The sequence below is a fragment of the Gymnoscopelus braueri genome (genome assembly GCF_963280865.1).
Source record: "Gymnoscopelus braueri genome assembly, chromosome: 1".
NCBI lineage: Eukaryota > Metazoa > Chordata > Actinopteri > Myctophiformes > Myctophidae > Gymnoscopelus > Gymnoscopelus braueri.
The window spans coordinates 17177782-17205389 of record NC_137603.1 but is presented as its reverse complement, the minus strand read 5'-3'; the positions used below and the strand labels follow the sequence as shown (position 1 = coordinate 17205389).

General features: G+C 42.9%; 2 protein-coding genes across 2 annotated transcripts in view; one reads left to right on the top strand and one right to left on the bottom strand.

Annotated features, from left to right (window-relative positions):
* The window catches only part of mpped2a (metallophosphoesterase domain containing 2a), an 83058-nt gene that overhangs the window by 19596 nt on the left and 35854 nt on the right, over nt 1-27608 (bottom strand). The gene's annotated exons all lie outside the window — the stretch shown is intronic.
* LOC308091305 (C-myc promoter-binding protein-like) overlaps nt 1-27608 on the top strand; it is a 296959-nt gene that overhangs the window by 256511 nt on the left and 12840 nt on the right. The gene's annotated exons all lie outside the window — the stretch shown is intronic.

The window sequence follows — 27608 nt, the reverse complement described above, 5'->3', positions numbered from 1 at the left end:
AGTGCCGCGCTATGAGCTTGTAGATCTGCTATTTTTAAAAAATCTTGAAAATTTGTGCAATTTTTATTTAATTTTTTTAAGCAAACATTTTTAACTCTGTTACAACTTCCTTCGAACAAAATATTTTGAGATGGGGGTCCACGGCTAAATACATTTTCAAATAAATTGATTTAGAAGACATTTGGAGAATCCCCAGAAGCAAATATTTGAGTTACAAATGTTCGCTTCAAAAACACACATATTCAAAGATTTACGCAAAAAAAAAAAAAATCTTCAAAAATAGCAGATCTACAAGCTCATAGCGCGGCACCGCGCTATGAGCTTGTATATCTGCTATTTTTGAATAGCCAAAAAAAATCAAAACATTACACAGATTCGTTCCCGGTCTTAAAGGGTTAAACAGATTGGCTGCGAGTCTCACAATTGGATGGAAAGTAAAATGTTGTGAAATGTTGGACGGGACCTTCTAGACGTCTGCTTTAATCAATACGACACCAGAGAGACGCAGGGAGGGAAGATGATCAAAGTGACTGAGGGAGGACATTGGTTCTGTAATGGACCCAGACCCAGGATGCCGTGATTATTATGGCTCGCATGTTAAAACGTCTGAACCGCCTGGGAACCTCTGGCTCTATCTGTGGCTGTCGGGGCAGAAACCCTGTATGTCCATATTTCAACTATTTTACGAAATGTTTTTTTTTGGTAAATGAATGCCCTACTTCGTCATACTGCAGTGTTACACAAAAGTAGCAATCTACGAGCTTGTAGATCTGAAATTATTGCTATTTTTGAAGTGAATGTGGTTAACTCTGCTTGGGGGTTCTATAAATATTGAACCAATGGAACATTAACAAGAGCGTGTGACTACATAACTACATTTGATCCATTGGAACACATGTTCTTTTTTCCCCCCCGCCATTTCCTGAAAATGTACCGTTTTGGACATACAAGGCTTCCAACCCGACAGCGCCAATAGATCACTGGTGGTTTGCCTGCTGTGTTTATGTACCGTGAATGATTCTATGAAGTTCCTTCTATGAAGTCATACTGTATCTCAGCAAAGGTTCTCACAGATAAAAAAATCCAGGATGGAACATATCACGCGCAGATTTATATTGCATGGATTCAACTGGCCAACCAGCTGGGGGGGGGGGGGGTGTGTTCAGGGGTCAGGGGGGGTTGTCGGGGGTCAACAGGAAAGGCCAAGGGGTTAAGCCAGTGCAGACACGGAGCACCATGTCCGTGGTTATTGTCCCCCACCTATCAACAAGTGGATGTTAGCGAAGGGCACAGAGAAACAGGGGGGGCTGGGGGTGAGGTCAGGTGGTGGGCAACAATAGGCCACAGGAAAAGCAAGTAAACTGGCATTGTTGCTCTGGGGGGGGCGGGGGGGGGGCTTTGCACACAAAGGACCGGAACAGGGACAAAAACGAGACAAAATACATCGTCTGTGTATACAAGGGGGGGCAGTGAGCAGTGTTGCCAGATTCTGTGAGAGAAACAAGCAACCGGGGTCTAGGAAAACAACAAGCCCAAAAGAAGCAACTATAGGCCACATGAGCACTTTTAAACATATGCATCAGCTATTTGAAAATAGACGATCTACAAGCTCACAACGCGTCGCATGTGAGCTTGTAGATCTGCTATTTTCAAAAAAATCTTGGGGGGGAATTATAATAAGCAGATCTGGCAACACTGGCAGTGAGCAGTCATGGGGACGTGCCCATACACATAGACATAAACGAAACATAAAAGTGCATGATTCAGTATCTGGTCTGTACCAAGAAGAAAAGAGGCTATACAGTCGTCCAAAGGTCAACGTGAAGCGTAAAGCTGTTATCATGTACTGTGCTACAGTTCACAGATACAGGCTGCACTAAGATAGGGAAGGTCACACAACCCAGTATTCCTATCAGCAGCCGCGTGTGAACGGATGGTGTTGGTAGTGTGGGTTGGGGAGGTTGGGTCTTGTCCTTGCCACCTGTGTTGTGTGTGTGTGTGTGTGTGTGTGTGTGTGTGTGTGTGTGTGTGTGTGTGTGTGTGTGTGTGTGGGTGGGTGGGTGGGGGGGGGGGGGGTAGGCGAGGAGGAAGGAAGTGTTCAGTCAGTAGTACCCTGTGAATGGTATCACTGGATTGCAGAGGTCCGGCGCATAGGCTGACCCTTGTGTTTACAGGGCCTGTGTCTTTAAGACTGTGATTGATGGTCCACTGCGGTCAGCCCTCACCTCCCTGACGCGGAGCTAAAAAAGGAGTGCGAGAGTGTGTGTGTGTGTGTGTGTGTGTCAGAGAGAGAGAGAGAGAGAGCAAGACGTAGTGATGGAGTGAGAGAAATATAGGATACTGTGGTTTTTATATCAGGGTTATTCAGTTTTTTGAAGGGCACGCCATTTAAGTTGTTGGTTGTCCGTCTAATTCCGTGCGATTCACTTCAAGGTAAACAAGTGGAAAATAAAAGACATTGTCGTCCCATTCCGCCTCCTGCTTCTTCAATCATTCATGTTTTCTCTACCTCCTAAAAACTTCCAAGAATAAATCTTCCACCAAACAGCACTTTGCATCTCCCCTGTCACGTCCGAGCTTGTTGTCACTGATGTCTTTACTTATTCATCTAGAGCTTTTATTTCTGTCAAATTCGGCCGCACCGGCACTTAGTTTGGCGACCTTTCCCCGCCAAGCTCTATGGAGAATAATGGCCTCGACGGTAACTACACTTTGGCCAGCAATTTATGTCCAGGATAAAAAAAAGAAAAAGAAAAAAAAGAAGAAGAGTACAGTATAAAAGGTAGAGGAGCTAATGCAGGGTCTGCTGTGTCACCCAGATCTCTGCATTGTAAGACACCGGTTTCCCCTTTGCTTTTAAAATATTTATCCTCTCATAGCAGGGGGGGGACGGACGACACAGTGTGGGATGGGAAACTAGACAGGTCCCTGCTCCCAGCAGGGACCTGTCTAGTTCCCCAAGACAAAACACACAAACAAATACAAACATACTCAAAAACAAAGGCACAGATTGGAAGGTTCAAGTGTCAAGAGACATATGCACCTATTCCACTCAACCTCGACCACACACACCTATTCCACTCAACCTCGACCACACACACACACACAAAATAGGAATAGTCGTTTTGGCAATTTGCTTGTAAACGTGTACACTTGGAATAACCACAACCACAGGTTGCATGATATTATTTTTCGACAGATAACATTGTAGAGTACAACGCAAGCCTTGGGCACAACTAATGCATCATTAACCCATTAAGACCTGAAGCCGATTCTAGAAATGTCTTCTAAATCCCAACAGTATTCTGAAAAACGTATGTTTCTATATCAGTGGTTCTCAACCTTTTTTTATGTCAAGGACCCCCATGTATTTGGCCGCCGACCCGCATCTCAAAATATGTTGTTCCAGGGAGGGACCCCCAGAAGCAAAGATTTGAGTTAAAATGTTCGCTTTAAAAGAATATATATATTCAAAGACTTGCACACATTTTCACGATTTTTCAAAAATAGCAGATATACAAGCTCATAGCGCGGCACTCGGTGCCGTGCTATGAGCTTGTATATCTGCTATTTTTGAATAGCCAAAGTGTAAAATAATGCTTTTTAGCTCAAATTAAAAAAATGACAGTATGTAGCGCATCTGACATCAGCACTTGAACTCAGTGAGCAGACAAGCCAACCCTCTCAGTACAGACTACATGGTGAACAGCGTTCAAATAAAGTTAAACGGTTGTCTTGTCTTTCTGGAAATGATTTCCACAGCCTTGTGGTTTCCTCGCCGTCTCTTTTTTCAGCTACGGATTCAGAGCAAAGCCTTTCATTTATTTTAAATAATGAAACTTTGGGGTTGTTTATGTACAGAATATCACCCTTCCCCCGTTCCTTTTGTTTTCAAGTTATAGATTTCGTAGTAGCTTTCTTGCCAGCTATATTGTGGCCCTGTACCAAGTAGGATGGTTCAAGAGACCTTAAAGCCTAGTGCAGGGGTCTTCAACAGGGGGTCCGGGACCCCTAGGGGATAGTAGATCTACAAGCTCACAACGCCTCGCGCGTTGTGAGCTTGTAGATCGGCTATTTTTGGCAAAGAGGTATAGGTGTAGAGGGGAAAAAGAGCTGACCATGTGAAAAAGTTTCATCTGAAACACAATTTTATACAATATAGAGGGGGTCCCTGCTTCATCTCTCTCTCAGCCAAGGGGTCATTGGCCTGAAAACGTTGAAGACCCCTGGCCTAGTGCATCAACTTCACTTGCAGATGTGTCGCTAGTGGGGCCCATCATTCATCACCTCATTTTGGCGTTAAACAGCTGTACTGTACTTCCCTCATTCGAACCAAAACACTTCTGAAAAATAGAATACGCTTATAGCACTGTTAGATGACTACGGTATTGTAGTAAGAACAATTACATATATTTAAATAGTTTGTATTATATCTATTAACATTACAGATAAGTGATTTATGTAAATAGTTAACCGTTTAACACCCACCTCCATCCCCAACGCAAAAAAGGAGCGACGCTTTGAAATTCGGAAAAATCTGCAACCCCCCAAACTCCACATTTGATAGAGAGCAGAGTGAGGCTGTACGCAGTCTGTCTTTCCTCAATATGTAGCCTGAGATTGGGTTATAGGGGGTTAGTGGAGGGTACCGTCCCCCCGTCCCCCCCGCCACAGCCTCCATATATTCCCATGCTGAGTTGTGGGGCCATCTTGGGCCCCATTCCAGGGAATTCTGATTGGGTTTTATAGCCTTGAGCAGTCTCCGCATGTCACGTATCTCTCCTCGTGCCAAAGGCATCTGGCTTACTGTGAGGCTGCTCCGTCTCTCCACCGCTCCCCGCAGTGCCCATTCATTTGATTAAGCCAGTGCCTGTACTAATCAGACATGAGGACTATCTCTCCATCCCTGGAACATACACAGTGTCTCATTGTTACTGCCTTGCACTGCCTGCTGCTACATGCATTAATAGGCAAAGTAGTTTGTGTGACTTGCCATTTAGATAATATAGCAAATTATCTAATGTGATAGATCTATTTAAATAAATTACATGAACATTTCAACATGTAAAAGTACTTAACGGGGAAATCCACCCATTTTCAATATTTAACTATGTCATTAATATAGCATAAAGGAGTTGTGTGGAAATAAGAAAAAATTAAAAAAAAAATTAACATTGCAAAAAAATTTAACATTGCAAAAAAATTAACATTGCAAATTACACTGTGATGACTCATCATGGTGTAATTTGCAATGTTAATTTTTTTGCAATGTTAAATTTTTTTGCAATGTTAATTTTTTTTTTAATTTTTTCTTATTTCCACACAACTCCTTTATGCTATATTAATGACATAGTTAAATATTGAAAATGGGTGGATTTCCCCTTTAATGTCATAGTATCCTTTAACAGTTTAAGGGCACATGATTCTCCCAAAGTATCTCCGGTCTATCTCTTAAGCCCGATTCATATTTGGTTATGCATCACGTCACACAACAAAAATAGCCAATCTACAAGCTTGTGGATCGTCTATTTTCGGCGCGTGACACAGGCTTTAGTCGATACCCTTTGAAAGGGTGTTATTCAGAAGTACAATTCCAGTAAATAAAGACATAAAACATGAAAAAGTACATTTTTGATTCTTTCACCATTCCTAATATAATTTCATCTCTAAAAATGATGCTCTAGCACTTCAAAACATAATTGCCTAACTCGATTCACCTGTTCGAACATAAACCGCTATCGCGGCACAAACAGGGTTGCCAGATCTGCTTATTATAATTTCCCTGCAAGATTGTATTTGAAAATAGCCGATCTACAAGCTCACAACGCGTCGCATCGCGACGCGTTGTGAGCTTGTAGATCTGCTATTTTCAAATAGCTGATGTACATGTTAAAGTACTCATGTGGCCCATTGTCGCTTCTTTTGGGCTGGTTTTCCCTAGACCTGCTTGTTTCTCTCACAGAATCTGGCAACACTGGGCACAAACTGCTACGGCAGCACTAGTGTGTGTGTGCTGGTCATTCACGCTAGCTGACCCGCTAACAGTCTATGAGTCTATTTATCACTGCTAGCTCACCTGCCCTATCGCTAAGCTATTCTTTACCCGTGTGACTAACCTGCGCAGTTATTAGCCGCGCAACACAATTCATAAGTCAGCCCCGGCCACGCTGTTAGCCGACGACACGCTATTAATTCTGTGGGTACAAGGGGGACATGACCCCGTTTTCAAGAGGCTCTGGTAGCTAGCATCGGCTCATGCAGCGCCGTGTGTTTTACGGGGCCTCGTAAGGGGAAGCAGGGCTTATGGCGCGTTTACACAGTAGCATCTCCGGTCGGCTATATTAATAACACAGCCACTTAGCATTCAGAGGCGTCCATACCCCGGCCTCGTTGTTTGTTCCACAGGTCATTAAATTTATGCCGCAGCTCTAATGTTCATTAGAGCAGCGGCGGCAGCAGTCTGGCCATGGGGTCTCTCTCACACCCACACCCACACTCGCTTAGCATCTCCATCCCTTCTTCCCCTGCAGCATTTCTCCTCGTAGTCTTTGCACTGGTTCCCCGCGACATTCTCTTCCATTTTAATTAAAAGGGGACCATTGGAGTAAGCTGGGTTCTTGTCCATCTCAGTGGCTGGTGCTGAATCTTCAGTTAACATTCATTCCTCAGAAACTCTTACCTCCAAAGATTTGAGAATAAATCATTCCCAGTGGCTTCCAATCAAAAAATACACTCCAGGAAATGCAGGAATGTTACAGTCAACGTGAGTTGCACAACCTGATACAGTACAGTACAGTACAGTACAGTACTGAAACAGCAGGTGTTGCCAACAGGCAAACCAGATGAAATGAGGACAACAAAACCAGCAGGTTCCGCTAACCTCATTTTTCATGTCCTCCTTCTATATTTTTCTCTCCAACTTCTACCATAAAGAACAGAACAGAACAGAGCTTCCTTTTCTGTTTTTTACTCTATCCGGTCTTTCTTCCCTCCTTTTCTCGCAATCAGGCATTAGATGAAGCCTGCACTTATTTGCTGTCTCATCGAACGTGTTGCTGCTCACGCTGTGATCGTTCCACACAGCTGCGTGGCGCGACAAACCTCAGGAGGAGGATGGCTTTAATAGACGGACTGTGCAGGGGGGCACATTTGACCTGTAAACCAACAGAGGGTGTTTATCGTTAAGCGTCACCTCGCACTTAAATAACAAGGCTCCTGCCACAGGCTACCAGCCACCCACCAAACCACCCATTGTTCACTTAATGCCACCGAATACCTTCTTAAGGGGAACACAGCCGCACAGTCCGACAGGAGAGGAGAAAAAACACAAACAGTTTAATCTAATTAATCCACTTGGAATTGTAGCACGCTCTGCTTGCTGACTGTAACAGCCATTGGGACTCTTGGGAGCACATCTGAAGTGCGCTGAAAGCACAGGATGAGGGGAAACAATTTCTTCATGAAAAAAGCTTTAACAGGTCATAATACCCTTTCTGGGCAGTATATAAGTCCTATAGCAATAGAATTTCAGGTTCATGTTCAGGTTGTATTGATCCCATACAAATGTCATAAATGACAATGAGATCTCTGAGTAAAATATTAATGGAGTAAATTGTTGCTTTTTTATTTCTTTAGGCCTATAATGTTTTTTTTTGTTTCCTTAATTATACAATGCAACCGTGTACATTAGAGACCTCTGAATAAAATAAGAAGAAAGAAAGTGAGACATTCCTGGGGGCACGTTTTCCCTTACATTTTAAGACACATTGAGAATGACAATATACTGCTCAGCCAACCACCAATACATGTACAATTTAGCTGATGCACTTGTCCAGAGGGGCTTAGAGTAAGCGTATGCATCAAACAAGCTTCAGTTCCTTGACCAACAACATCACAAGGCTAGCAGCCCATAGTGAGGAGTACAAAGGTCAGAGCTGCTGCAGAGCTCAACACAATAAGGGGGAAGTGGACGATATAAAAGGAACAAGGGCTGAGAGCGGTAAGATGTAGGGGCTGCAACAGTTAATCAAACTAATCAATTTAATTTATTCTTTTAAAATCTATAAAAAAAAATCATTGACATATCAAAATAAAGAATTACTGCACTTCAAGATTATTCAATAAATATATAAAAATTATCGTTGGAATAATTGCTATTAAAGGTAGGGTAAGTGATTTGCTTTGGTTAAAATAAGTGTTAAATAGCTCTATATTCTGATAGTACTCATTGCTATAGAGTGTTTGTTCAGTATTAGGAGTCTCCTTGTCTCTCCAGCTCTTTATAAAACAGAAAATGCATTTTCGTTTCAGTTTCAGTTTCATTTCCAATTTTATCCAATCAGGATAGAGAACTCAATCAGGATATAGATTAAACAAGTGAAATTGGAAGTGATGACACTAAGAAAAATGTGCTCCTCGGAGCACAAGTCTCCGCCAGCAGACCCGTGCTATTTTAATAGCACGGGTCGTCTTGGTAGAATGGGTCGTCTTGGTAGAATGCGCGTGGTTTTTGGTGTTCTGCAGGGGCGACTGAATATGTAGTGTCTGCATCTAAAAAATGTTCTTCTTGAAGCAATGTGTCATATGGGAGTCGTCGTAATTGACTGGTTTGTTCAAATGCTTGTCTGTCTTCTTCATCTTCATTGTCTTGAACAGTTTCAGCAGTTGATTGGTGTGTTTGATCTATGTCTCTAGTGCTACATAATGTATTTGATCAAGGTGGCCAATTGTTACAGTATTAAGACTTCGGCCTTGTTGTGGGATCAATTCAACTCTATAGTCCTCTTCTGTGTTACTGTTGTAGATGAGTATGCTTTCTTAGCTTTGGCCTTCTGCGCCTTTGCTTGACCAATGTTCCTTCTCAGAGGGACACACACACGCACGGACGGGTGATTTGTACTGGAAGGTACTGTTCCAATCAAGACTGATTGATCCTGTCTTACCTCACTTCAAAAGACATAAATGGCCTTTTGAAGTGACACACCTATTTATAGGATTTTATTTCGTCATGCGTCCCTCTAGCCAATCAAAGGCATTGGTGTCAACATATTGACACGTGTCACGTGGAGCTTGACCAATGTTAGCTTGGCTAGGGGCCATGCTAACACACGGCGGGACGAAGCGAAAACATACTCTCCACCTCCGGCGGAGACAATGAGCAGGCAAAATTGGAACTGGAACACTATAAAAATGAAGCTTAAAAATGGGTACTTTCTCCTGATTGGCTGAGATTTTGACACCTACCGGAAAATGTATTTTCTGTTTATTAAAGAGCTGGAGAGACGGGGAGACTCCTGTTACTGAACAAACACTCTATAGCAATGATTACTATCAGAATATAGTGCTTTAACCTTTTAACAAAATACTTTTTGTTTTAACCAAAAAATATCACTTACCCTACCTTTAAGAAAATGATCAATAGTTGCAGCCATACCAGCCATACCACCAATGCATACCAGCTCAGTGGCCGGGTCATACCAAAGACCCAGTTTTGAGGTACTTTTTACTTTACTGGAGTATTTCCAATTGTCTATACTTTTACTCCACTACATCTCAGAGGCAAATATTGTACTTTTTACTCCACTACAATTATTTGAAAAGTAGCTACTAGTTATTTTGCAGATGACCACTTTAGCCCTTTTTTATACATAGGCTATTTGAAAATAGCAGATCTACAAGCTCACAGCGTGTCGCATTGCAACGCATTGTGAGCTTGTAGATCTGCTATTTTCAAAATTTTTGTACCTTTACTTTTGGTACTGAAAGTACATTTGGATACCAATACTTTTGTACTTTTACTCAAGTCAATTTTGAATTCCGGACTTTTACTTGTAACAGAGTTACAGCGGCCACATGGCTCAGTAAGGCTTACTTGGTACAATGTGGGACTTTTTGTAATCAAGACGGGGGAGTAAATTGAAAATATGGGCGAGGAGATCTATGTCTCACAGAGCACAACCTTCCCGTCTAAAGTTGCCATGCTGGATCCCATAGGAGAGGGGGATGACCTCACCCTGTGTACTCTGCACTGTGTTTATCAACAGGTCCGTCTGTCTGTAGGATCTGTCCAGTGGTGGAAAGTAACTAAGTACATTTACTTAAGTACTGTACTTAAGTACAATTTTGAGGTATTTGTACTTTGAGTATTTCCAATTTCCAATACTTTTACTTCTACTCCACTACATCTCAGAGGCAAATATTGTACTTTTACTCCACTACAATTATTTGAAAACTTTAGTTACTAATTACTTTTCAGATATAAACTATGATATAATGAAACATACATTAACCACTTTAGCCCTATTTTATACGTAGGCTATTTGAAAATAGCCGATCTACAAGCTCACAACGCGTCGCATCGCGACGCGTTGTGAGCTTGTAGATCTGCTATTTTCAAATATTTAGTACTTTTACTTTTGTCACTTTAAGTACATTTTGATGCCAATACTTTTGTACTTTTACTCAAGTACATTTTTAATTCTGGACTTTTACTTGTAACAGAGTATTTTTATATTGCAGTATTGGTACTTTTACTTAAAGTAAAGAATTGTAGTACTTTTTCCACCACTGGATCTGTCAGTGTTGTCCCCCCCTCTGGCACCCGGCTCAGTCTGACCCCTTGTGTCTGTGGCCGTCGGGAGGGGCTTCTGGAGAGTGTCGTGCCGTGTGGCTTGCTAATTGAGGCTGACGCGGCTGCCGCGCTCCCACCAGTCCCTGGGGCCAAAGGTCGCCGCGCAATCACTGACATGAGCAGGTAGCCTGCGTCTCTGTGAGGAGGAGAGCTGAAAGAAAGGCGTGCCAACGGCGCATACACACCACCCCCACATCGCCACCTCTATACGCCACTGCTTTTCCCTCCCTGCCTCCCCCCCCGATTTCCCTCTCTTTTTTTCCTCACCGCTGCTGCCTTTTTTTCCCATTCCAATGACCTCTCCCACTCCTCTTAACCCTTTAAGACCTGAGGCCGATTCTACATGTCTCCTAAATCCCAACAGTTTTCTGAAAAACCTATGTTTCTATGTCAGTGGGGCTCAATCTTTTTCATGTCAAGGACCCCCAAAATGATATGTATTTGGCCGCGGACCTCCATCAAAATATTTTGTTCCAGGGACCCCCAGAAGCAGAGAATTGAGTTAAAATGTTTCGCTTTAAAACGATATATATTCAAAGATTTGCACACATTTTCACGATTTTTCAAAAATAGCAGATCTACAAGCTCGTAGCGCGGCACTCGGTGCCGCGCTATGAGCTTGTAGATCTGCTATTTTTGAATAGCTAAAAGTGTAAAATTACGCTTTTTAGCTCAAATCAAAAAATGACACAGTTCCAGGTATTAATGGGTTAAAGTCCACATATCCCCCTCTCCTGGTCAAACCTTCCACTTCTGCTCCCGTTTCCTGGGTTCTCGTGAACTGAGGTGGGACGAGGACAACTTGCATTGACATGCAAAAAATAAAGAGAAGTTATAGAGTATAGAAAAGAGGAAGAAAGTGAGGAAAGGAGAACGATATCGATAATATTACCCATTAGCCCTAAGGAGCTGCTTCTGTTTCATGACATTCTGGATGTAGCAGCATTAACCCATTAAGACCAGGAAAGCATCTGCCATTTTAGATTTCAACCATTATCTTATACTTTGGCTACTCAAAAATAGCAGATATACAAGCTCATAGTGCGGCACAGAGTGCCGCACTATGAGCTTGTAGATCTGCTTTTTTTTATCTTGAAAATGTGTGCAAATCTTTGAATATATATATGTATATTTTTTTTTAAGCGAATTATATTAACTCAAATCTATGCTTCTGGGGATTCTACAAATGTCTTCTAAATCCTATTTTTTTTTTTGAAAAAACGTATGTTGCTATAATCAGTGGTTCTCAAACTTTGTTCATGTCAAGGACCCCCAAAATGATATGTACTTGGCCGCGGACCCCCATCTCAAAATATGTTGTTCCAGGGACCCCCAGAAGCACAGATCGGAGTAAAGGTTTTACACGCATTTTCCACGAAAAAAAATTAAAATAGCAGATCTACAAGCTCACAGCGCGGCACTCGGTGCCGCGCTGTGAGCTTGTATATCTGCTATTTTTACCTGAGCCAAAGAAATCTTAAAAATGACACAGATGCGTTCGCGGATTGAATGGGTTAATAAAAACATATTTCAAAACATACTAATAAATGGCCAAACAAATATCCTGGACTCTGCTATACAGGAGACGATATCATTCTGAGTGCCAAAATACATCTATAATGTAAGTTCTGAATCTATTATTTAGCAGATTCTTCGTATATGTTGAAACGTAGGCCAACACATGACATATTGTTGCAGCATGTGAAGTGAAATGAAGTGTACTTCCAGGAGGCCTGTGTCGAGGGGAGGGGAGGGGAGGGAGCAGCCCGCATTAAAGAAAGCCATTCGTTACGGTCCAGACAAAGAGAGACTCTGGGCCTCCTCTGTTCCACATCTGTCTCCCAGTGTCCCCATCAAAGGGACAAGGCCTGTCCACACCTCCTGACAAGGTTGACTGGGTTTGGCCTTCTCTCACTTTTTCTCTCTCCGTCTGCCTCTTTTCTCACACAATACGCTCGCGCGCACGCACACGCACACACACATACACCCCTACATTTCAAACAGACAACACACAGACACGGTAGTCAGTAACACCTCACTCACTAATACTGTAGAACTTACACATACAGACGTGCAAAGGGACAGTCTACTTCTGCCTGTTGTGGTGGGGTATAACATAAGAGCAAAATGGCCGCCGTGAGAACATATTCAACTTGGTTGTTGTGAGAAAACTGGACTCCATGGATGTTGTGAGGCACACACAACTGCCAACCACCCAGAAGTCACCACCAGTAGAACGCCCGTGGTTGTGCTGGGTGTTATGTTGATGATGTGCAACCATTATTGTGAAGCAGGGGAAAGAGCATCAATGCTCTGCTGCCTTACCGCGGGTAAATTAAAGGTTAAAAGACAAAGAAACATCACGCCCTCACAACTGCAGGAAACTCAACTTGAGAGTCGTTGGTTCAAACCAGCGATGCGTTTTTTCCTTTTTGGCTGCGTCAGCCCCCAACCCCCCCCCCACTGTCACAGTGTTTGATGGAGTTGCTGGGTTTTTTTTTGTCACGGAGCTGTGCGTGCCTGGATGCTGTGAGTGATACTCGGAGAGAGAGCCACCATGGGGAGTTGTATTAAATGCTAGCTAGACGACATCACTCTCTCCGTGACATATTGGGGGCTTACCTTGGATGGGGGGGATGAGGGGACAGGGGTACGTGGGAGAGTAGAGGGGGCTCAGAGGGCCATAGGAGGAGACATGAGAGCATTTAGTGTGCGTGTCTTCATGTGGGATAGTGTGTATGCGTGTGTGTGTCTATGCTGGTATGCTGCACTTCAACGCATGCCATATTTTCGTTGCATAAGAGCAGAAAGACTGATGTACTCTCTTAGGTGTGAGAGAGTGTGTGTGTGTTTATTTCTAGGTTTCTGCGTAACCATGTGCGTGCATGCCTGCATTTACGTGCCTGTGTGTTTGTGTGTGCGTGTGTGTGTATCCGAGTGCATTTCTATGTATTTGTGTGCACGTGCGCGTGTACGCCGAGTCATTTAGCAAGCAATGCGGTGAGCCGTCATGCTGCAGAGAGCAAGGGCGCAATGACAAATCCATCACTTAACCCCCTCATTCACTCCACTGACACAGTCTGGGAAACACATTCCACACACACACACACACACACACACACACAGTGGCCTTGCCCCAAGAACAGGCCCCTGCCCCCTTTCCCTCGACACACAGCCTCCCTGACCCCAAAACCCCACCTCCTCCTCCTCAGCCCCCTCGTCTAGCCTCCCCTCCCCCCTTTTCCGTCTTTCCGTAGACAGGCTCCATGCAGTCTGTGATGTGCAGCGAGCTAAATCCCCCCGCGGTATCAGTAACCTACGGCTGCCCATGCATCAGCCAGCCCAGTGCCGGTACCAAGCAATAGTGCCAGCCACAGCATGCCAGTATACCAGCGACCAAACACCAGTTACAAGCCACCAAACACCAGTTACCAGCGACCAAACACCAGTTACAAGCCACCAAACACCAGTTACAAGCGACCAAACACCAGTTACAAGCGACCAAACACCAGTTACAAGCCACCAAACACCAGTTACAAGCCACAAAACACCAGTTACAAACCACCAAATACCAGTTACAAGCGACCAAACACCAGTTACAAGCCACCAAACACCAGTTACAAGCGACCAAACACCAGTTACAAGCCACCAAACACCAGTTACACCAGTTACAAGCCACCAAACACCAGTTACAAGCGACCAAACACCAGTTACAAGCCACCAAACACCAGTTACAAGCGACCAAACACCAGTTACAAGCCACCAAACACCAGTTACAAGCGACCAAACACCAGTTACCAGCGACCAAACACCAGTTACAAGCGATCAAACACCAGTTACAAGCGACCAAACACCAGTTACAAGCCACCAAACACCAGTTACAAGCCACCAAACACCAGTTACCAGCGACCAAACACCAGTTACAAGCGATCAAACACCAGTTACAAGCGACCAAACACCAGTTACAAGCCACCAAACACCAGTTACAAGCGACCAAACACCAGTTACAAGCGATCAAACACCAGTTACAAGCGACCAAACACCAGTTACAAGCCACCAAACACCAGTTACAAGCCACCAAACACCAGTTACCAGCGACCAAACACCAGTTACAAGCGATCAAACACCAGTTACAAGCGACCAAACACCAGTTACCAGCGACCAAACACCAGTTACAAGCGATCAAACACCAGTTACAAGCGACCAAACACCAGTTACAAGCCACCAAACACCAGTTACAAGCCACCAAACACCAGTTAGCCACCAAGCACCATCACCAGCCACCAACGACCAGTTACAAGTCAAATACCAGTACAAACCACCAAGCACCAGTACCAGCCACCAAGCTCCATTACCAGCCGTCAAACTGCAGTACCAGCCACCAAGCAACATTAACACTGACATCATTTGGTGTGTTCTGCAACATCCTCTGGCATTACATGCGAGTCGTGCATTTCCGTCTACACAGTAAAATCCTCAGTGTTCATTTAACTCTGACAGTGTACAAATGGAAAGAAATGGATCTGGAAGAGCAGTCACAGGAGCATGAGCCAAATTGAATTCCTTATACGATCACCACTGCACACCACCAAACCCAAACCATGAGCTAGTGCCATCAAATGTTAATTTCCCTTTGGAGACATTATACAGGAGTCATCATCATCGATTTAAATCTGAGCATCTACAAAAGCCAAAACCTGTCCAAAATCTACAAATGTTGGGCCCGTAGTGGGCCATTAGGTTCCAATTGTACACTCAAAGAGTTAAATGAATACTGTGGATTTTACCGAGTACAGTTTCAAATAATTTTTGTAAGTTATGAAAGTAATGCCACTTAAAAGAGCAGGTCCATAGTATAAGTCTGAAAAACCTTGACTTTTGACAATTTTGACTTTTGAGTGAATGTTGAGTTATAAAGACACGACAAACTTTTTTGAGTGTATGTCCCAAGCAACACGTTAACGCAAGTTGTACAAAATGTTCACCTATGTCCGAGAGTAACTCTCATTTTATGTTTTTTTATAAATATCCTGTGCTGTTCCGTTTGTAGTCACCAGTCACCATATTTACTGAAGTTGGCAGTGTTAATTCATCCATTTGCAACTCTGAGCTTCTTATATTTGTACACGTTCAGAGTTAAATGAACTCTGATGATTTTACTGTGAATGCTGCCATGTATCCTTCAGGAGAGGGAAGGAGAGAGAGTGTATTTATTAGGCACGAGGCCGACACAAATTGACAGAGATGCGCACTTGCAAATGGTGACTCAGGGGTTATCCAACTAAAAGGAATACACGCAAACGCTTGATCCAAGTAGCACAAGGCAATTTTCCTTTAATTATCTCAGCTAATCAGACACAACAATGCATTCCAATGACAGCGGAGGTCGACAACACTCTCCCATCAGTTTGAGGAGGCAAAGTCCACCAGTTGGTGGGCTCCACTTGTCCTTTAATCCTGCCTCTCAAGTGCTGCTTGCTTTCCGAACTTTGCACCACTCTGTGTGTGTGTGTGTGTGTGTGTGTGTGTGTGTGTGTGTGTGTGTGGTTGGGGTGTGTGTGAAAGGGGGCCACTCCGCGGCACCAGGATGTTCCCCAACAAAAGACCACTTCCTGAGTGAGAGAAAAAGAGCTCTGTGTGTGTGTATGTGTGTGTGTGTGTATGTGTGTGTGTGTGTGTGTGTGTGTGTGTGTGTGTGTGTGTGTGTGTGTGTGCGCGCTGTCAGGGCCAATCAGAGGAGAGAGGGAAACCAGGAGAACAAACCCCACAGATTGACCCAGCGAGCCCTGCCCCTTAATGGATACCACCCAAACTGTCTGACCCCCAAATCTAAAAGTATCCTCCGTACTCCAAAGTTCTTCCTGCGCTTGTACGCCCAACAATGAATAGTAACACAGATTTGACAGCGTAAATATGCACATCAACACATAGATGGAGAACACACACGCACACGCATCTATGCCAACACATGCTGGTTGACATTCAGAGTGAAAAATTAAAACATAATAAAGGTAAAATTAGCACTTGACACATTTACACGTTATTACATGTTATTTTATTATTTACATGCTTTTAATTTACATGTTACATTTTACCTACAATGTCATCAGAGTCAAATGAGGACAGTCCGCTTTCATCTCATGACCCCAGGACACGCGCGCGCGCACACACACACACACACACACACACACACACACACACACACAATTGCTGATCATCCGACTATATTGCCACTGAACCAATTCACCGTAATGTACCAATGTTGCAAGTTCACATTCCTGAACAGAGGAGAGAAGGGGTGTGCGATACGACGATAATAAACCGTGCACGATTAAAATGCCTCCAGGATCTGCCTTTTCAGAGAGATCGTATAGATCGCGTTACAGTGAGTGCACCATTCGATGAGTTGCAAGTTCCCCTTTAATAATGGCATTTGAGAAAGCCACTCCGTATGACAAGATAAGCAAGCGCTGGAAAGAGGTAACTGATGCGGTTAGCCTACATTTTACGTGGCCCATAAAATGTAGGCTCAGTATGATACCCATAAAAAAACGTCCATAAGACCGCTCAAAATAGTTGATCGGCATTCGGCAGTAGTCCTACAAGTTAGTTACCCACTCGCAAATATGTTTTTCCAACACGGCCATTCCACTGCTGTACACTATCCGTCTGACTGCCTGTCTGTCTATGAATATTAATAATCATATATATGATATGATAATAATATATGATCATATAATAATCAGATTACCGGTAATAATCATATATATTATTAATCATCATTTATAGTATTAATAATTAAATAATAATATTTAAAACCAACATGAAAAGAATCGTGATGAGATTATGGATCATAATCCAATTTATTTATATTTTTGTCGTATCACCCACCTCTAGAGGAGAGGGAAGATAATCTACCATGAATAGTGGTGGGAGTGAGGGAGACAAACGGTAGCTAAAAGGGAGGCATCATGGGGAGTAACAGCATTTTGACCCCCAGACCAGGAGGACTATGTCTGTGGTCAAACTCAGAATCACACATGAGGATAACTCATTTTCTTTGTCTGTGGGTATGTCTCTCTCTCTCCCTCTCACACACACACACACACACACACACACACACACACACACACACACACACACACACACACACACACACACACACACACACACACACACACACACACACACACACACACACACACACACACACACACACACACACACACACACACACACACACACACACACACACCATTACTGCGCTGCTCAGGTCTCTAGAGAATCCATCAGTGGAGCTTATCAGAGTCAAGAAAACCAACAGGATTCCACACATAACTGTTCCCTGCCTGCCGTTCCCACTGCAATACTAATGCGTGTGTGTGCGTGTGCGTGTGCGTGTGTGCGCGCGTGCGTGCGTGCGTGCGTGCGTGCGTGAGAGACACTGACTGAGCACAGGAAAATAAAAAGTTGTAACCCAACTGTTTCTAGTATATATTATATATTATTAGAATTCAATTAAAACATTCATTTAAAACCTTAACTTCCATTCATTTAAAACCTGAACTTCTATGAATTGAATACACAGGACAGGACCCCAATGGAAACAAGCCATAGTGCTTTCTTGGGTTCAATCCTGTTAGCATTGTATTTGTATTAAACTGTACTTTCTGTCCTTTTTTGGGCAAACTGTTAGTAAAGTATTCAATCAATCAAAACAACTGAAACTGTAAATAATCTCTAGGCCTGTAAGGATTTATTAACGCCTTACTGATCCTCAATGCATATTTTCTGACATTGGGCACGTACTTGTACATTATACTTATGCCCATTGTTTACAGTACATATATATTTATACATAGTTATACGCAATACTAAGCAGGCCAAGTCACTCTTGAAAATTGATTTTAAGTTTAGGACCATACTACCACCATACTGTTTGGATTTAAAGATATCTCTCTCTCTCTCCTCTCTCTCTCTCTCTCTCTCTCTCTCTCTCTCTCTCTCTCTCTCTCTCTCTCTCTCTCTCTCTCTCTCTCTCTCTCTCTCTCTCTCTCTCTCTCTCTCTCTCTCTCTCTCTCTCTCTCTCTCTCTCTCTCTCTCTCTCTCTCTCTCTCTCTCTCTCTCTCTCTCTCTCTCTCTCTCTCTCTCTCTCTCTCTCTCTCTCTCTCTCTCTCTCTCTCTCTCTCTCTCTCTCTCTCTCTCTCTCTCTCTCTCATATATGATCACCTCACAACTCTGCAAAATGTTCCCTTAAACAATACACTTTTGAGCTTGGTTACATTTCTTCTCACTAAATCCATGTAGTGTACAGTAACTAACGTGTGTGCCTGGGGAGCTCGAAATAACTCCTAAACGTTTTCACCCAACACCTCACAACTGTATAATGCTTATCATCAGATGTAAGCAAAGGTTGACGCTCCAATATTGGCCCCATGAAATAAAAATGGTGGCGCTAGATAGCTTATTTCCGGTTTAGGCCAAACAGCCATACAGATTATTTCAGTGAATTAGTTAATTATAGTTACAGTGGTATAAAGCCGCCTTAATGACCACTGTAGGAATATGAAGCCGATTGAACGCATGCTGCTGGTGATATGCGTATATGGCATGTAAACCAATCAGACTTGAGTATACATTATACAATTACAATACCCAGGTAACCAACTGGAACATTAAATATCCCATCATCTGTGAAGCTATGATGGAAAGTTAGACAAAGTCGGTGTTCACAGAATCTTGCCGACAGAGAGAAAGACATCATTCCAAAGTGTCGTCTTATGGTGGGAAACGATGTTTGGACCGAAGACGTTACCCACACCTCCCTGGTACAGATCTGACTGACAGCTCACAGAGGGTTGCTTGTCCCTCTGGGGTGTGTGTGAGAGAGAGAGAGAGAGAGAGCGAGCGAGCGAGTGAGTGCGAGAGAGAGAGAGCAAGAGAGAAAGAGAGAGAGAGAGAGATCAACAGACAGAATGAGACAGTGGGAGAGACAGATGCAGGAAAGAGAGATAAATAGAAGGAGAGAGCAACGTAAAGCGATAAATAGAGACGGGCACATAAAGAAGATACAGACAGACATACGGATTGAGAGAAAGAAGGGGAGATACAAAACATATGCACAGAAATAGAGTGAGTGAGTGAGTGAGAGAGAGAGAGAGAGACAGACAGATGTGGAGAAACAGAGAGAGAGAGATATGGAGGAGGTGGTTCAAGTATCAGCTCTGTTAAGCGTCTGTCATTACAGAGTCTGTGTTATTTCTCCCTGCCGGCATGCTGCTCTCACTCTTTACCCTCCTCCTCCTCCTCCTCCTCCGGTCAGCGTCAGGCCTTTCCAAAAAAAACTTTTCGCACGCAACATCAAGAGCAAGATTATCTTACTTGAAAAATTGTCTATGTACCAAAAAAAGTATGATTTTTTTCTTCTAGTAATCCACAGATTGATTGATACCAGTGTTGATTTTGACAGCAAATCTTGATTCAGTTTTAGTCATAGTCTTTTGAATCAAATTCCATTTAGTTATAGTCATATTTTAGTCATCAGAAATGCTTCACTGTTAGTCTAGTTTTAGTTGACTAAATATCATAAGATTATAGTCGACTAAATCTGCAGTTGATTTAGTCGACTAAAATGTATTTTGCGGTGCCTTGATGGCGTCGTAATGTTGTTTTTACACTTGGTTGCGTGCTGAAAATAGCAGATCTACAAGCTCACAACGCGACGCGTTGTGAGCTTGTAGATCGGCTATTTTCAGAGCGCAACAAACCGATGACTTGTCTTTTAGTTCTAATTTATCTCTTCTCCACTAGTGCCTCACTAACATTTTACTCTAGTTTTTATTTGTTGACGAAATTGTCAGTATATTTAGTCTTAGTTTTAGTCATCATAGCTTAGTTTTTTATTAGTTTTTTATTTAGTTTTCGTCAGTGAAAAAAGGTAGTCAACGATTTTTCGTCATAGTTTTAGTCGACGAAATCAACACTGACTGATACTGATAGCTAAGGTTTACTGAAACGTACATGGTAACAATAGTTTGCTGTGCCTCAGGTTCCGATTCTGCAAAATGTCTTCTAAACGGTTTTCTGAAAAACGTATGTTTCTACATCAGTGGTTTTCAAACCTTTTCATGTCAAGGACCCCCAAAATGATATGAATTTGGCCACGGACCCCATCTAAAAAAAAAATTTCAGGGACCCCCAGAAGCAAAGATTTGAGTTAATGTTTGCTTTAAAAGAATATATATATTCAAAGATTTGCACACATTTTCACAATTTTTCAAAAATAGCAGATCTACAAGCTCGTAGCGCGTCACCGGCTATTTTTGAATAGCCAAAGTGTAAAATAATGCTTTTTAGCTCAAATGAAAAAGTGACACAGATGCGTTCCAGGTCTTAATGGGTTAAGAGAATGAGAGAGTGAGAACGAGAGAGAAATAAAACAATCTAACATGACTAAAAGACTACTAAAAGACTACTAAAAGACTACTAGAATAGAATGCCCTGCAAAATTCACTCACTGCCCATTTCAACAAGAAATACTGGTTCAAGGAGCAGTGAATCAAGAAAAAAAAACACTTACTTTACAAGGTTGTTTTAAAATGTGTCTAGTTAATCCTACTATAAATTCACAAAATCTCTGGTGAGTGTGTCACCAGCGTAAGTCGAGAATCACCCGAACTATCGACTTGAGACTCGGCGTGTGTATCGCCGAGGACCCAAGGGAGTGACGCACCGAGTGGGAAGTCGGTCGGATCAGTGGATGGATCTTCAACAAAAATATAGCTAAATCCGCAGAGACAAAGCATACAGGCGAAATGCGTAAGCAGCCAAATGTAGCAATATATTGAATTTACATTTTTTTATGGAGTGCCGCTATTCCCACTTTTTGGTGTTTTTACCAGTTTGCAAAACCTGGTCTACATCTACACTCGCTAGTTGTGACTTTTGCGAGCTTTTTCCTCATTGGCTGGTCATTTAGCCAATGAGGGCTCATATGTCCTCTCAGAATATGGGATCTAAAGACGACCCAAAATACTGTGTTCGGCCACTGTACGTATCTCTATGGTAAATGGCGCTGTTGCAAAAGTGTGGTTGTCGCCACCAAACAAACGATTAAAAAAAAAAAAGTGTGGTCGTCGCCACCAAACAAACTATTGACTTGACTCCTCATATACACACACACACACACACACACACACACACAGCGCCGCCTCCAACAGCGACCCAAAACAAGACAGCGCACACAAGCCCTTACTGAGGCACACAAACTGATTTAGCTCTGTTCATAAACTATTCACTGCCGTTTTGGCTGTTTTTGTTAGTCCGTGAGCGAAAGGGTACAGGACCACAGGTCCATTTGGTTCCATGCGGGGACGCTGGAGAGAGCAACCTGGTATAATATGACTGTGTCATATCTTGTTTAATACCAAGTATTGACTGTAGCTGAGCCCGGAAGCAATCAGAGGAAAAGTACCTAAACCACACTGCACCAACCTGACTCTCCCCACTGGTGCCAGAGCATGCTCATTAGAACAGTGGTTCCCAAACAGTGGTTCCATTTTTAATGGTCGCAAGTAAATATCCCTTTTTTTCCATTCAAACTTGGGCGCTTAATATCTACATAACTACATTTTTGAAATTATACATACAGTACATGTTAATGATTGGATGCCATCTCCAGCGGCTGCAAAGTCAAGCATTGGTTGTCTATAACATTCCTCCAAATTTAAGAGCAATGCATGACTTTTTACCGGAATGCACTCACTTAACCCTTTAAGACCGGGAACGCATCAGTGTGTCATTTTTAGATTTCTTTGGGCTATTCAAAAATAGCAGATCTACAAGCTCGTAGCGCGGCACCGAGTGCCCCGCTATGAGCTTGTAGATCTGCTATTTTTGGTCCTTGACATGAAAAAAGTCTGAGAACCACTGATATTATAGCAACATAGGTATGTGTTAGGATTTAGAAGACATTTGCAGAATACCCAGATGCAAAGACTTGAGTTAAAATGTTCGCTTTAAAAATATATTTTTTTTTCACAGTGCCGCGCTATGAGCTTGTAGATCTCACACAGATGCGTTCCCGGTCTTAATGGGTTAAAACCTGCCAACAACAGCAATATATGATAGAAAAAAATATACAAATCCTTTTTTGCGTATTTTGTGAATACTTCTACATTAAAAGCTGATAACCAATATTTGGTCAACATGTTGGAGCAGCCCTTTTTCTATCCGAGGTGAAGTAATCAGAGGCTAAATCTGAAGGCCTATAAATACCAGTCATCCATGCCAACCCACATTGCAACATTACATGATAAACAGTTGCACCTATTTGAAGATAAGGTACAGTGTACACACACACAATTGTGTGGAAGAACACTCTGGAGAAGCTTTCTGTAAATGTCTGTGACCTGGGGATTTGACAAAAATGTCACAGGCAGAGGTCACACCTTTGTCAATATCCAGTCTCCCCAGTGATATGTGATATGGTACAAAGCAGGCTGTTCTGATCATATATCAAATAAGAGGGGTCACTTTTTGGTATGAAAGACACAAAATCATTCAGATTTTTTATTTATTAGCAGAAACCAGATGGTATGTTAGCTGATGTTAGCCATGGTTAGTTGGCAGTGTTGCCAGGTCTGCTTATTATAATTTCTCCCCAAGAGTTTATTTGAAAATAGCAGATCTACAAGCTCACAACGCGTCGCATCGCGACGCGTTGTGAGCTTGTAGATCTGCTATTTTCAAATAGCTGATGTAAATGTTTAACGTGCTCATGTGGCCCATAGGCGCTTCTTTTGGTCTTGTTTTCCTAGACCTGGTTGCTTGTTGCTCTCACAGAATCTGGCAACACTGTTAGTCGGACACAGTCACTGAGAGGTGAGATTCGTTTGATCAATTGTAGTTGAATGTAATGTATATCCCCTCACCCCATCACAGTTTTTATAATTACGTAACAATGTCATTAGACATCCTTCTAGGGACGTACCGATTTAAAAAATGATACCACATACCCGTAGGCAAAAGAAAATATGACAGCATAATTCTTACAAATACATTTGCAGTTGCACAACCTCAGTCAGGGGTCTGCTTCAATAACATTCCTGTAAATCAAAGTAGACATAAAGTATGATCTGGAGGAACGCATGCCATGCACTCTGAACTTTGCACGCACTCTGGTAGCTTTTTAACGACCAATAGTAGGCACTAGGCATGCACATACGCGTACAGTACATAACTTACACTAACGCTGATGACATTTTTTTAAGCTTTAGCAGTTCTAATTGATCAACGTTGTCCTACAGTATTTCGCTGCGATCCTAATAGGCTCTATGCACAGCAGCCATATTATCACTTCCTACAGGTGTTACCAATGATACTAATGAAGGCTCTGTTCCATTTAGTGTAGCAGTGGTTCTCCGATTTTTCAATTTCCAACAACCCCCATAACTCTGAGAGTGTACAAATGGAACCAAATACGGGTCCATTTGGTTCCATTTGTACACTCTCAGAGTTACACACCCGTAAAGGGCCATTCGGGAGTGTTTCCAGTGAGCCAACATGCACAATATCAGCATCCTGACTCTGTTTGACCAGAATGGAACAGAGCCTTCATTAGTATCATTGGTAACACCTGTGAATGTCTTGACAATATGGCTGCTGACTGTGCATAGAGCCTATTCGGCCCCGGGTTGTGCCGTGCACCGGAGCAGCTTGCCGTGGGCTCTCGCCCCGGCCCCCTCCCACGGCAGCAGGCCCACCCAGGTGGCGATGCCGCTGATATGTGCTTGGTCGTGAGGAGAGGTGTGAGGGGTCAGTGCAGGGGCTAAGTGAGACCTCACGCCGGACAAGCACAGGGCCACGGCTCGGGCCACAGTGGCATATGGGAGTGATGGGAGGTGAGGAGGGGTTGAGTCGGTTGGAGGGAGGGCAACAGCCAAGCTGTCCGCTCGGCCTCTCAGCCTCTCACGAGACCCCCAAGCTGTCACAACAGACACTTAGCAGCCCTCACACTAAACGCTCACCAGGGAGGGAGGAGGGGGGACGGCATGATCCTTCCTCTTCTAAAGCAAAGCTAAAGACAAGCAAGGAGTTGATGACGGCGGAAAAGAGAGCAAAGAAAGAAAGAAAGAGAGAGAGAAAGAAAGAGAGAGAGAGAGAGAAAGAGATATCCTCTCTGGTTTCCTGCCTCGGCTGAGCCGCAGCTGCAATGTCCGAGGAACACCGTGCCGGGAGCCCTTCGCCGTCCCTCCCCTGCTTGTTTAGCCTGGCCGGCGTGGCCCGCTAATTATAGACACTAAAGGATGAAGGTGTGACCTCAATAGCTATTTAAAGGCCAGACCAGACTTGTGAGAAACCCTCGACAGAAAAGAGCGAGAAAAAAACGAGCAGAGAGAAGGGGACACAGCACAGGAGAGCCATGGGAACGGGTCATTTGAATAAATGCTCATTTAAACAGTATAGAGGAGGCACTGCATCTGTGAATCACATGAATTTGACAGCCAGTTACAGTGGTGGTTGTTCTTTTCAATGCACACAATGACAAATACAGCCCAAATGTAACCACAACTGGGTCAAATAATTGACTTCCCAAAATGGATTTTGTCCGGCATCTAAGCATGAGGGCATGAGAGGAAGACGTCATGACCAAAGATAACTGCAGTCCATAAACACAAGGATATCGTTGTTATCGGGCAGAAAACCATGTAGGTGGTGGTGGTGGTGGGGGGGGGGGGGGGGGGTAAATTAATGCCCTACTTCATCATACTACAGTATCACACTAAAGTAGCAATTATAGCCGATCTACAAGCTCACGCAACGCGTTGCATCTTGTAGATCTGCTGTTTTTCCTTTATTTTTTTCAAAGTTAAAGTGTTTAAGTGTCTGTGGGTTTTACAAATATTTATTTTGAACCAATGAAAAGCATTAACAAGAGCTTGAGACAACATTATAACTACATTGGATCCATTGGAACTTTTTTTTTAATTTCTGAAAAGTAACAGTACATACAGTCCAGTTTCTGCCCAACAGCGACGATACTCAACAATAATATCAGGTGTTCATTTAACTTAACCCATTCAATCCGGGAACGCATCTCTGTTACTTTAGATTTCTTTGGGCTATTTTTGAAAAATCATGAATCTTTTTTTTTATTTTTTTTGCTGACATTTGCAACTCAAATCTTTGCTTCTGGGGGTCCCTGGAACTAAATATTTACAAATGTTGTCTTTAAAATATATATTCCAAGATTTGCACACATTTTCACGATTTTTCAAAAATAGCAGATCTACAAGCTCATAGCGCCGCGCTATGAGCTTGTATATCTGCTATTTTTTAATAGCCAAAGAAATCTTAAAATGACACAGATGATAACTCTGTTAAAAGTAGTTATCATCTGTTATCACCTTATAACTCTGTTAAAAGGGTTAACAGAGTTAGATTAACACTTAAAAACACCTTTAACTGTGCATATCTCCTGCCAGTGGTGGCCCACATGTTGAGTTTTCCAGTGTGAGAGATACATTTTGATCAAATATGAACATTAGTGATTGGTTAGTTTACTGCCTTATCAGCCCAATGACGGATAATAGGCTTATTGATATGGCTTATCACCCTCTCAGTCCTTTTATCAATCCCCCCCCCCACCCAGGACAAATACAGTAAATACCCAATATCCTCGTTTGGTCTACAAATATCGTGAAAGCTTTTGGTCATATTGCTGCACTATCTCTCACTGAGAACACAGCCTCGTGTGACCAAGCTCAGTGTCACCTCACACACACACACACACACACACCCTTGTTACTGATTCTCTTCAAAACACACTATAGATAGAGTGTCCCAGTACCACGCGTATCACTTAACCCCATGTCAAAACACAGGTGTAACGTAAGCCTGGAGAGCCAGCCAAGGTCCCAGGTCCATAATAGAGAGTGTGTGCTGAGTACAACACCCTGCGTGTTAGGTACCCATACAGTCCAATGCTGTAAGGGAGGGGGAGCTGGAAACCAGCCAGGGAACAGGAGGAAAGTAAGACTTCCCAATACACACACACACACACACACACACACACACACACACGCACGCACACCTTTGCTGGGATCTTACAACAAGTGTAACTGGGTGAAGGCAGAGGAACAAAGTCACATGTAACTAGATGCTCAGAAAGGGAGGAAAAGGTAGGAGCCTTTAGAATGAGTTGGGGGTGGGGGAGTGTGTTTGTGAGGCACACAAACATGTAGTTAGAGATACGAGGCATGTGAACAACTCGGTGTTTTGCGAGTCGACCTGTCGGAGGCATTTACCGATAGGTTGATCTTTTTTTGTTTTTGTTAATTAACTACTGCCATCATTATTTAATTAACTACTGCCATCATGTTCAGAATCTGCGTCTAAGTCGGAAAATTTCAACAAATCTTTGAGGCTTTATTTAAATTAAGCATGGGTTTACTTGACAATTCCGAGTCATGATGTGTGTTCATAGTTATAATAATAATTTGTTGTTCACTGTGTTGCTGAAACGACGATGGAAAGGCTCACTATAATCATGCTGAAATCCTGCATTCTGTGACTGCATAGGGCTTCATAATAATGTTTCGCTATGAATCCCCCAATGCTTGAGCTATGGAGTTTCAGTCTGAACTATGAATCTGGGTGGATGGATACCGTTTAATGCTACAGAAAGATGTTCCGTCGTACCAGACTCTCTCCTCCCCACTCATCGGAGACAGTGTAAACATGTGATATAGACGTTCCTATTTGAAGTTCGCAGCAGCACACAACTTGAAGGAATGAAACTCTTGTAGCCCACACTAGACCAGACGTGCACTCGCACCAAAATGGTCTCCCGAATACACTGCTCCCATTTGAAAAACAGTAGCTACTGTAGTTTATTCTGAACATTTGAATTGCCTATTTTGGAAAACAGTACAATTTTAGAAAACGTTTAGAAAATATTTTTTGATTCGAAGATGAG